This window comes from Colossoma macropomum, unplaced genomic scaffold (assembly GCF_904425465.1).
Source record: "Colossoma macropomum unplaced genomic scaffold, Colossoma_macropomum, whole genome shotgun sequence".
In the NCBI taxonomy this organism is placed as follows: Eukaryota; Metazoa; Chordata; class Actinopteri; order Characiformes; family Serrasalmidae; genus Colossoma; species Colossoma macropomum.
The window spans coordinates 27,978,473-27,990,005 of NW_023494807.1; the positions used below are offsets into that span (position 1 = coordinate 27,978,473).

At 38.1% G+C, this 11,533-nt stretch overlaps 1 pseudogene; it reads left to right on the forward strand.

Annotated features, from left to right (window-relative positions):
• Positions 1-3,941: 3,941 nt before the first annotated feature.
• On the forward strand, positions 3,942-4,101 carry LOC118797560 (annotated as a pseudogene).
• The last annotated feature ends 7,432 nt before the right edge of the window (positions 4,102-11,533 follow it).

Here is an 11,533-nt window from a genome sequence, read left to right on the forward strand (position 1 = left end):
TTATTTTACAATGGCTTTGAAAGCGGCTAAGTTAATCATATTTTAGGGGCACTTTATAATTGAGATTATACTTAACAACCATAATCATAATGGGTGGTGTTTAAAGCAGAAACCTTGGCTTGGTGAGTAGCTTTGCTCACCAAATTACCACAGCAACGATAATGCTGTTTCCTGTGTTTGTGTTAGCATAAGCTAACAGTGCCATTTGTTTTTCCTCACTGGATTAATAATAGTTCTAATCAAAACCAAGTTCTAACCAAAAACAGGGATATTTGAAGCATGTAAGACATTCAAGTGACATATTCTTTACTTTTTATTTCACAGTTTTGCAGTGAATCGTTCAATATACTTCCAATTAAAGGCTAACACTGAGTACTAATGGCATAGCCTAAAGGGTTAGCCTGTTCGCTATCTCTAACCTGTTTAGCTTGCTATGTTTAGCCTAGCTATGAAAAAATAGGCTAAAACATAGTAGAAAGATGTTTAAACAAAACTGGCTTCTTATTTTATCTATCAGTACACTTGGTGGCCCCATGCGAGTAGCAACAGTCCATTTACAGCACAATGTTTTTTAGCAGCTTGGCATTAATACAGAAGCCAATCACTGTGAGGAGGTCATAGGATTACACATATCAAATTCTTTACAATGGCTTTGAAAGCGGCTAAGTCAGTCATATTTTAGGGCCATTTTATAATTGAGATTATACTTAACTATCATAATCATAATTGGTGGGGTATAAGCTTCTGTTGCTTGTTCACTACATTAGCCTTGTAGCTTAAGTGTAAAAGTAAAGAAACAAACTTTGTTTTGGCCGATCAACACAGAAAACAACGGAAGCATTTAAAGGTAAATGCCATTTTTTGCCAAACCATCACATCAATTCATTCCTATTTTAGGGCCATTTTTTAATTGAGATTATACTTAACAACCATAATCGTAATAGGTGGGGTATCAGCTTCTGTTGCTTGTTTGCTACAATAGCCTTGTAGCTTAAGTGTAAAAATAAAGAAGCAAACTTTGTCTTGGCCGATCAGCAAGAAAAACAACAGAAGCATTTAAAAGTGAATGCCATTTTTTGCCAAACCATCAAATCAATTAGTTTATTCTATGCATGTAAATTCCAGAATTTGTATATATTGTATGTAAAAAAATGGGCCAAACCCAAAATACTAATGTTTTTTACTGATGATTTTGGCCTGGTCAGAGTCCAGATTTAAGCCCTATAGAGAATATTTGATCTCACATGAAACACAGAACTACCTTGGCAGTGTTTTTCAGCTGTTTGAAGCCACCAGTACTGAGTGGAACAACTTTGACTCTTCCTTCTGTAAAAAAGCTGTCTGCAAGTTTACCCACAAGATTCAACGTAAAGAAATCAAAGGCAAAAGCTCTCCTGTACAAAGTCAATTTATTTGCTAAATTCTCAATATTACTGACCAATGATTTGTTGTTAAGACCATTAAAAGCTTAATGTTTTGCCGTTTTGAGCTTGGCCCTCTTTTTTGCATGGGAGCGTATATGACTAATGTGATTTACTGGAAGCAAATCTGCCTATTTATCTGCACCAGATTAAAGAAGCAGAACTGATACAACTTTTTATCTGGCATCCAGTTCCAGTAGAAGACTTTTAAATGTGCAATAACGTTTCACTTAGCAGATCAGCATAATGCAGAGCTTCATTCAAAGAGGTTCTGATTAGTTCTCTCGTGAAGCCCGGGTCTTTGCTGTGCACCAGGGCGGAAGCTCTGTAAACTAATCCTTTCATTTCCAGCCTTGACTCGGCACTCGCACAAAGGGATAAACACCAGAGCCAAGAGACGTTCAAGAGCACGGGGAGGTCTGATTTGACGCTTATATAAACTTTCCCATTTAAGGGGTCCCTCATTTCAGAGCAGCTTCTGGAGGAGCCGGAGAAGTGAAGCGTTTTTAAATGTGCCTGATGAATGCAGGCGTGCGCTCTGCGGATGAATGGGTACCAGCATCAGAGCACAGACTGAATGTGGAATGCAATTTCAAATGAAGTAACTACAGAAAAAGTTCTTCTGAAGCATGTAAGGTCTGCAGTGAGGGTCTGAAGGAAAAACTCACCATGAAGGTTTATAATAAATAAACATGTAATACACTCTTTAGCAGTGGTGGACAGTAACGAAGTTAATGTAATTCGTTACTGTACTTAAGTAGTTTTAAGTAGTTCTTTAAGTAGTCATACCAACCCAGTGCAAGCAAACGGTTCAACGTCAGTGCAGCGGCGTAAAAATTTGGGGGCCTATTCCTACATAAATGATGAACTAACCTAACTTTGTATAAATAGACCACAATATAGAAATATGTACACATATGCAGTTGTGACTGACGTGTCTTTTTTCTGAATTTATACAAACACTACTTCATTTTATAGTAAATTCATTTTGGCTAGTTTATGTTTATGAACAGAGACCTACAGATGCAGTTTAGTAAAGGAAACTCATTTGTGAATCTGAGTTTAAAGTTTTTATTAAACTTAAACTTGTAACTAAGTTGCAAATAAATCTTAAACTGAAACTTTGCTTGTTTGCAAAAGGTTATTTCAGAGCCACTCAGTTCTGCCTAATGGAAATTGTTTCCCTTCAGTGTTTTGTGCTTATGATAATTTTAATAGACATCAGCGTCACTAATGAATGACGTTCTATTAAAAGACTGGTTTACCAAGAGTGACACTGGAGTATTTTCACCTAAAATGAGTTGATAAAGCAGGAGTGTTGTTACAAAAATGATAATAGGACATCAGAGTCATAATTAATCTTTCAGTACTTTTACTTTTCATACTTAAGTACATCTGAAGGCAAATACTTTTGTACTTTTACTCAAGTGGAGGTCTAAAGGGAGGAACTTCTACTTTTACTGGAGTAATATTTTACCTTGGGTATCTCTACTTTAACTCAAGTACATGGTTTGTGTACTTCATCCACCACTGCTCTTTAGCAAAGACAATGGGCCTCATTCATCAATATCTTCCTAAGTTTTTCTTAAACATGTTCTTGAGAAAGAAAAAGAAAAGGCCTAGATATGTTCTTAAACCACAGAACTGTTCACACCTTTATGGTCTTGAGTGTGTGTAGATTCTGTTCTTACCTAAGAACAAATCCCAAATAGGAAAACATTGGTGAATGAGAAAATCTCTGTGAAAACTGCGTGACGGGGTTTTAAGAAAAAAATTCTTCTAAAGAACAGTTGGAAAATGAGGCCCAATGTTCTATATGGAAACTTGAACACTCAGCATGCTTAAATGGTTCTTCAGATTGATGCAGAATGTGTTGTATATGGTTCTAATTAGAAGCTTTATGAAAATGGTTCCATACAGCCCCAAAAAGGGTTCTTCTGTTGTTACAAGCTTGACATTGTAACAATAGCAGAACCCTTTTTGGTGCTATATAGAACCATATACCACACATTCACCATCAATCTGAAGAGCCATTTCACCATGCAAATAGTTCTTTGAGTGTTTTTGGTTCTGTATAGAGCCATCGTCTTGAAGAATCCTTGAAAAAACATCTTTTTAAAGCAACTTTTAGACTAATTTGATATTCAAGTATCTATAAAGCTTAATGAACAGATAATCAAATAAGCACAGCGAAGGAAAAGGGAAAAAAGCTCTGCTGTTGCAGAAACAATTAGCATCATGCAGAGAAACACGTTTCAAAACATTATATTATTCTAAAATAGCTGAGGAAAGTCAGTCAGTTTTTGTGTTGGGTGAGTAATGAGGGCTGCCTCTTCAGATGAGCTAATGAGCTGACAGAGCAAACCAGTGCAATGCTGGATGCTGATGAGGACTCGTCATCTTCTTACAGGTGGATGATGTGCCAACATGTTAGTTTGGCAGAGAAATAATTTTCATTTCAATTATTTTCATTGTTTCTGGACAACTGGAAATTATTGGACATATATTATTGGAAGCATCATCGCTTCTCAGCCTTTTGATTTAGTGTAGTCAAGTGTAGTATCTGTTCTTATCAGTTTAATATCTGATACGTCCCTCTATACGATGGAAGAGGAGCTTGCTCCGTCAGCTCAACACATCGACCTGGTATTGCACTACCTCTGGAAATGGTGCATCACCTTTGGGGGCATCTTCTTTGGAGGCAGGTTAGGGAACCAGCCCTGTGACCGAAAGATTGCCAGTTCGATCCCCTAAACCGACAGCACTTGACTGAAGTGCCCTTGAGCAAGGCACCCAACCCCCAACTGCTCCCCGGGCACTGTGGATAGGGCTGGCCTCTGCTCTGGGCAGGTGTGCTCACTGGCCTCTAGTGGGTGTGCATTCACTAATGTGTATGTGGTGTATCACTACATGGTTGGGTTAAAATGTGGAGGTGAAATTTCCCTGTTGTGGGACTAATAAGGGTCACTTAACAAATATAGATTGTGCCTTAACTTTTGCACGTTTTTTCAATATGTTAAATGCAGCAAATAAACAGTAACTGTACATTCAAATGTGCAGAAGTGTGTTCTCTGTAGAGGGTGTGTAACTTATTTTCACTTAGAAGAGTTACTAAACGTCATTTGTACAAAACATCATTTGACCACAACGCCCAAACTTTTGCATATGACTGTATGCACTAATCCTTTGGGTATATTTATAAACATGGGGGCATCTTCAACGTTCAGCTTCATGCTCATTCATGTGTTTACTTTGGTATGAAGTTTTTCCTAAATGAGGATTTGCCAGGGGTGGCATGGTGGTACAGTGGGTAGCGCTAACCTTACAGCACAAAGAGCCTGGGTTTAGGCCTCCTGCGACCCAGGAGGATAAGCTACTGAAAAGATGAATGAATGACTAGACATTTTTCTTTTCCAGAAAGTTGTAAAAGCTCATACTGAAGCTCTTTTGGCTCAGAGTTACTCTAAACACCTGGAAGACTTGAGTGCTGACATCACAACAAGGGAGTAAAATGAGTGGACTTTGGCTTTATTGCTGAGCTGCCACTGTGATACTGTCACAGTCACATGTGTGAAATTGTTGTCCTAAATGAACCTGCTTAGTTTGCAGCTCAGGCTGCAGCCGAGGTAGGCTGCATTTCTCGGCCGCTACGTTATAGAAGGCCATTCCAAAGTGAAGGACCCTCCGTATACAGCCTAGAAATGCAGTCTATGTTCGGAGTGCTTTGAAGGATGCATCAGATGTATCCTTCCAGGCCTTCAGTTACCCAAAGTTCTCTGTGCACCAATGACATGAAGGAGAAAAAGAAAACAGCACCACAAAAATGGCGGAAAACGAAGCCGTTGGAGCAGAGCTTGTTTTAAAATGTAAGTTGTTCACATCCTTGAATTCATCTACATTACCTTATAAAGTGTAAAATCGAATTTAATTAATTGCACTAATTAATTAAAGCTTTGGTCCATATATCATATATTGTCCATATATCATATTTTAGAAGTATTTGTGTAAATGTAGTTTATCGTATTACATAAGAACAAATCTTCCGTTTTCGTGAGGAAATGAAGAAACGACTGTTCCATTTGTGTGACCAATAGGCTACTAAAGAGGAGTCTTCATAGGACAGTCCTACCGACAACCAGCACTACCTCGACTGCAGCCTTGGCTTTGGAACGCAGCTATAATTAACTAATTTGATCAGTAAATTAGCACTGATAGAATTCCAAACATACATAAAAATCTTGATGGATTCTCTTCATAGTTATTATGAACTTTAAAGTTCATAGCCTATAGTTAATATCAACACAGTTGATTACAGTTGATGCACAATAATTTTGATTCTTGTTCCAGTACTTAGAAAAGGACAGAGTCAAAAAACACTGACATATAGGGGGTTCGTCATACTGCACTGCATTATGGGATCATTCCGCCATATTGGCAGGGTTCCTGCTTTGTTTACATGCTGCAAGTACGCACAAACAATGTGGCCTCTTAAAGAGACTGCTGCTTTATTGTGGGTTTTCAGGCTTTTCATGGTAAAAAAGTGAATGAAATGAAAAGGGAGTGTATCTTAATCAGCTCCAAAGTCATTCCAAATGACTCTGTGCACATCTCAACTGATGAATTATGATGAAATGTCGAATAATCAGCAGAATTCCCCTTTAAATCGTTGACATATTTCACTCAGCCACTGGCAGGTTTTACTTACATTCCACTGTAACAAACACTGCATCAAAGACCACTGTTGAAAATGCTCCTATTTTGCATTCCTTTTAAATTTAATACAAAGTGTTTCATCTTAAATGATGATATCAGCGTATTTGGTGGTATGTCCCCCTTTTGCTTTAACGACAGCATGCACTTAAGCTGGCTGGTACTCCATAAGTTTGTGCAAAAGCCTCTGATCAGTAGATTAAATCCGCCTGAGAGTCATCTGATCATGTTTCAGTAGAAAAAAGGAGACTAAAAAAAACGCACAAAGGCCTGAACATGGTTTGTTTCGCACATTTGCTTCAATTTGCATACTCATTCATCATCTAAGCCGCTTATGCTCCTGGGTTGTGGGGGCTGCTGGAGCCACCGGGAAGAAACCCATGCAGACATGGGGAGAACATGCAAATTCTACCCAGAAAGGACCCCCCTTGCTCAGTCAGGGCCCTTCTTGCTGTGGGGCAACAGCTCTACCCCACTGCATCACCTTGCCCCCTCAGTTTAAATAGAGATCTAGGATTTCAAATATTAATTGTCATAACTTTCCTTTGTTTAAAACTTTTTAAGATTCTAAAACTTTTCCTGTTCTTTATTTCCAGGTTGAAATGGAAAGTGAGTGAGTGCAGTGGGCACTTGATACTGCAGAGCACAACACTTCCACTGACGCTTAACTTCAGGAAGAGCTTGGGTTAGCAGAAAACACAGCTGGAGGAAAAGGAGAACGTGGAGAAAAGGTGCAGAGAGAGAACAGCTGGTCAGGGGTGAGGAAGGTGATTTAGGATGGAAGGACTGAGAGTGTATATTAGGGTTTAAGTGATGGATGAGAAGAAAGTAGAGGAGAGAGAGGAGAGAGAGGAGAGAACGGTTGAAGAGCAGTAGAATGGCACCCATTATTATTCTGACTTCACTGACATTTTCATATTCATGAACGGAGATTAGCTTGGATATAAAAAGCCAGTTTTTTTGGGCTGTAAAAGTGTGGTCAGGTCAACTTTTTGATTTCAAAGCCTTTTTGAGTTAAGTCAGCTGAGCTAAGTCAAAAGTTTTTCTAACTCAGTTTTTAGTACTCAGTCAGGTCAACAGTACAATTTAAGTTGAGCTTATTAAAAAGCAGTAATTGTGCTGCCTCATTATAAACTGATATGGCTTACATTTTTTGATCGATTTTTACTCAATTAGGGCTTCAAGCAGGCCTGAAATTTTGGTCTAAACCTGAATACAGCCTGTTGACCCTTTGGGCTTCAAACTTCAAGCTTCAAACTTCATGTTTGTGTACATGTTTCTCGATCTTTGCAATGATACAGCACAGAACTACGGTTCAAACATTTCCTGAATCTGTAGAGTCGCCCTTCCCATTCCATCTTATCATGAGATTGTACGTGACTCACTTCCGGAGTTATGAGCCTATGAAGAGGGGCTGAGATATACATGTCATTTGCCTCTCACCGTGTGTAACTGGTGGATTTGTGTGTCCATCCATATTTTGCGTGAAACTGACCAGTGAACAGCCAGGAAATCATTAAGCACTGACCCATCACGCCAGACACCCTTCATTCTTCATTCAGTCCATATTGGAGACACATGAAACGGTGCAAAGAATTTATAGCTGTTGAAGTTTCTGCAGCACTTTTGGAAAGTAGCAATGAAGAGAACGGAGCGTTTTGATATCAAACGTATGAGTATCATGTTAAATGCAAGAATTTAAGAAGATATGCACAAATCGAGAAAATGACCTCAGACCTCAGAGGGTTTAACTTTCTGTCACACCTGAGTCAACCTACAGCAGCAGGTTTTGCGTTCAAATCCGACACGAGCCCCACAAAATTTCATCTGACACTGACCTGACCAAAACCATATGATCAAATTTTGAGTCAGAAGTTGACCTGAGTTCAAAAAATTCTCTCAGAAACTGACCCGAATTGGGAAACATCACCCAAAGTATCAAATAAACCTGATATTTTTAATGATAGCACTGAATAAAATAAAGACTGTATAAAGATGGTAATAGCTGTCCTTAGATAGATTATTGATTGATTGATTATTGATCCCAAAGGGAAATTGCAGTGTTTCAGTAGCAAGACATATAATTTCACACAAACTTACAAATACCATGCAGAAAATAAAAAATAGAAATAAAAATAGATGTATAAGTATAAGTATAATAAGTATATATGAAGTATAAGAGTACAAATAAAGTATATCTATTTGCATATTAACTTAGTATAAAAGACAGATTTGTTGTATTTACATGAGAGCAGGCACTGAGTGGTATGAGGTATATGTTATATATATATATATATATATATATATATATATATATATATACACATACATATATATATATGTTGAACATTCGCAGTCTTATGCAAAAGTTTGGGTGCGCCTGGTCAAATGATATGCTTTGTTGATTTTCTAAGTGTAAATAAGTTACACATCCTCTACAGAGAACACACTTCTGCACATTTTAATACACAATTACTGTTTATTGGCTGCCTTTAACATATTGGGGAAAACAAAATCATAAAATATCATGTGCCGTCTTATATTGTGATTAGCATGCAATGTTATGCTAAAGTATTACATCAGTATTAAAGTATTACATCATTTTAATGCACAATTTCTATTTATTTGCTGAATTTAACATGCAGGAAAAAATAAAGCATAAAAATGTGGTCACATAAAAAAATGTGGGCATATTTACATTTATGACATATATTTTATGGTTAATTTTTTTCCGATATGTTAAACTCCTAAAATGTAATAGATAAATAAATAGAAATTATGCTCTAACGTTTGCAGAAAAACACCATATTTAGGTCTGTCCTCTGTAGAGGGTGTGTTCATATATTTTCACTTAGAAAATCAACAACATCTAGAATTTGACCAGGGGTGTTCAAACTTTTGCACATGACTGTATAACATAAAAAATATTTTGGGCAAGCGAATTAGATGTAGACCTGTTTTTGTGATGTCACCAAAACCAAAACGTTTACATACAGTATATCTGCCTACTCAGCAGTTTAGCCCCGCCCACCCACACTGACGTTATAAGGAGTGTTACAGCCTGAAATCCTTTTTGAATGAGCTACAATGCAGGTCAGCCAATCAGAACAAAGCTCATTTGCATAAATCCGTCTCAAAGGCACAGTCACAAAAACAGCCTGTATAATTTAAGGTGTCGAAGAGAAACTGGGAAATGAATTATGACTTAACAGACTTAAGAGACTCTTCAGAGATTTCCTTTTTGCAGTTTCTGTTTCGTAGTTGGAAGCACATCTAAAATAGTCTTTAGCAATGTTAAAAAAAGGCTTATCTTCAAAGCGCACACCATTTACACCTGTGAGGCCGTTCATTTATGGGTTGAAAACTCATAATAACACTGCTTGTCACCATTTTTGTCTGCTGTGCATATTTTCAAAGTACTTACAGTATTTTCAGTGTGTGTAGGGCTTTTTCCTCCAGTTAATGATGAAAGAGAGCTGAATAGAGGAGAGAGTGAGGATTTTGCAGCTGCTGGGATTTACAGTCTTGACCTCATTTCTGAATTATGGCTCTAGAGGAAGAAAATATTAGATTACACTTGAGGAGTTTGGCTCATTAATTTGAAGCTGACACAGGCTACAGAATGGGTGAGTGGAAATGAATAGGCCAAGAATGGGGGGGCTCGCTGATTAAACCTGGAATGGCACACGGAGAAACACACAATCAATCATAATAAAAGCCTCCCACCAGCCTCAGAGGCCAGCTGTGCTGAGGAGGGGGATTCTCTCTATGCTAAATAGGTCAGTTATTGGCTCTTTTGACCAAAATCATTTTGAAACCTGATTATAATGTATGCTTTGTCCCATGAGTTATTTAGATTAAGCTGGATTTCCAACAATAACATAATAAAGAATCAATGCTAATGCAGTTAAACATGGGATTCATGTTATAAGCCCATAAATACTCAAGGCCAGCTCTTAGAGAGAGCTCTTCCAGTGTTACCACCATCATTTTACTATAACAATAATAATAATAACAATAACAACAACAACAACAGCAACAACAACAACAATAATAAAAATAATAATAATAATAATAATTGTTATTATTATTATTATTATTATTATTATTATTATTACTATTATTGTATTGGAATAGAATTACATAACTATAAGGAGAAAGTTTGTGAACAAACTTTAAACTGACCGGTTAAGTCATTGCTGTGAAATCCCAGGTGGTTGCTAATGTGTTGCTATGTTTTCCTGGTTGATTGTTCAGGTGTTGCTAGGCAGTTTCTATGGTATCCACGGGGGTTGTTAAGGTGTTGCTAGCAGAGAACTTGTAGAGAGGAGAATTACCACTCTGTAATGTCTTCCGGGTTTCTCAAACACTAGAGGGCGCTCCCAAGTGAGTCCAAATGAATGGGTTGATATGGAGCATTTGAGCAAAATCATAGTTTATAAATGCTTAAACATTTTTAATATAAAATAGTACATTCGTTTTCTAAACACATAAAACATTTAAACATCAGTGTTATATTTTTAAGAGCTTTTGAACCCGAGTTTTAGGAGTTTAAAACGAAGCCTCATGTACGTTCATAACGCCAGTGAGCGTCAACAGCCAATCAGCGCCTCCGCTCGCCAACTAATCGGCACTCAGTAGCAATAATACTAACCAGTCAGCAATCAGTAGCATAATGCTGACCAATAAGCACTCAGTAGCAGTATTGTCAGCGTCCTGCTGCCCAAAACCTGTTTGCTGTAGAAGAAAACAGTGTTTGGACACAGTGTTTAAAAACTCCAGCAGCACTGCTGTGTCTGATCCACTCAGACCAGCACAACACACACTAACATATCACCACCACGTCAGTATTACTGCAGTGCTGAGAATGATCCACCACCCAAATAGTACCTGCTCTGTGAGGGTCCATGGGGGTCCTGACCATTGAAGAACAGGGAAAAAGGGGGCTAAGTATGCAGAGAAACAGATGGACTACAGTCTGTAACTGTAGAACTACAAAGTGCACCTATATAGTAAGTGGAGCTGATAAAATGGACAATGAGCGTAGAAACAAAGAGGTGGTCATAATGTTATGCCTGATCGGTATATATATATATATATATATATATATATATATATATATATATAATGTGTGTGTGTGTTTGGCCCCGCCCAACACGTAGCCCCGCCCCGATTTAAAGCTTGCATGTAGCGGTGCTTTCACAGATGTGCAGACATACACGGATCATACACATTTAGCCCCGCCCCCCCCCACCCCCCCCCCACACACACACACACACACACACACACACACACACACAAACACACACACAAACACACACACAAACACATTAAAGAGCGCAAGGAGGGAGGGACTAAAGGGCCAACGTGTAGCTCCGCCCCCAAACCCGATCTAAGAATGA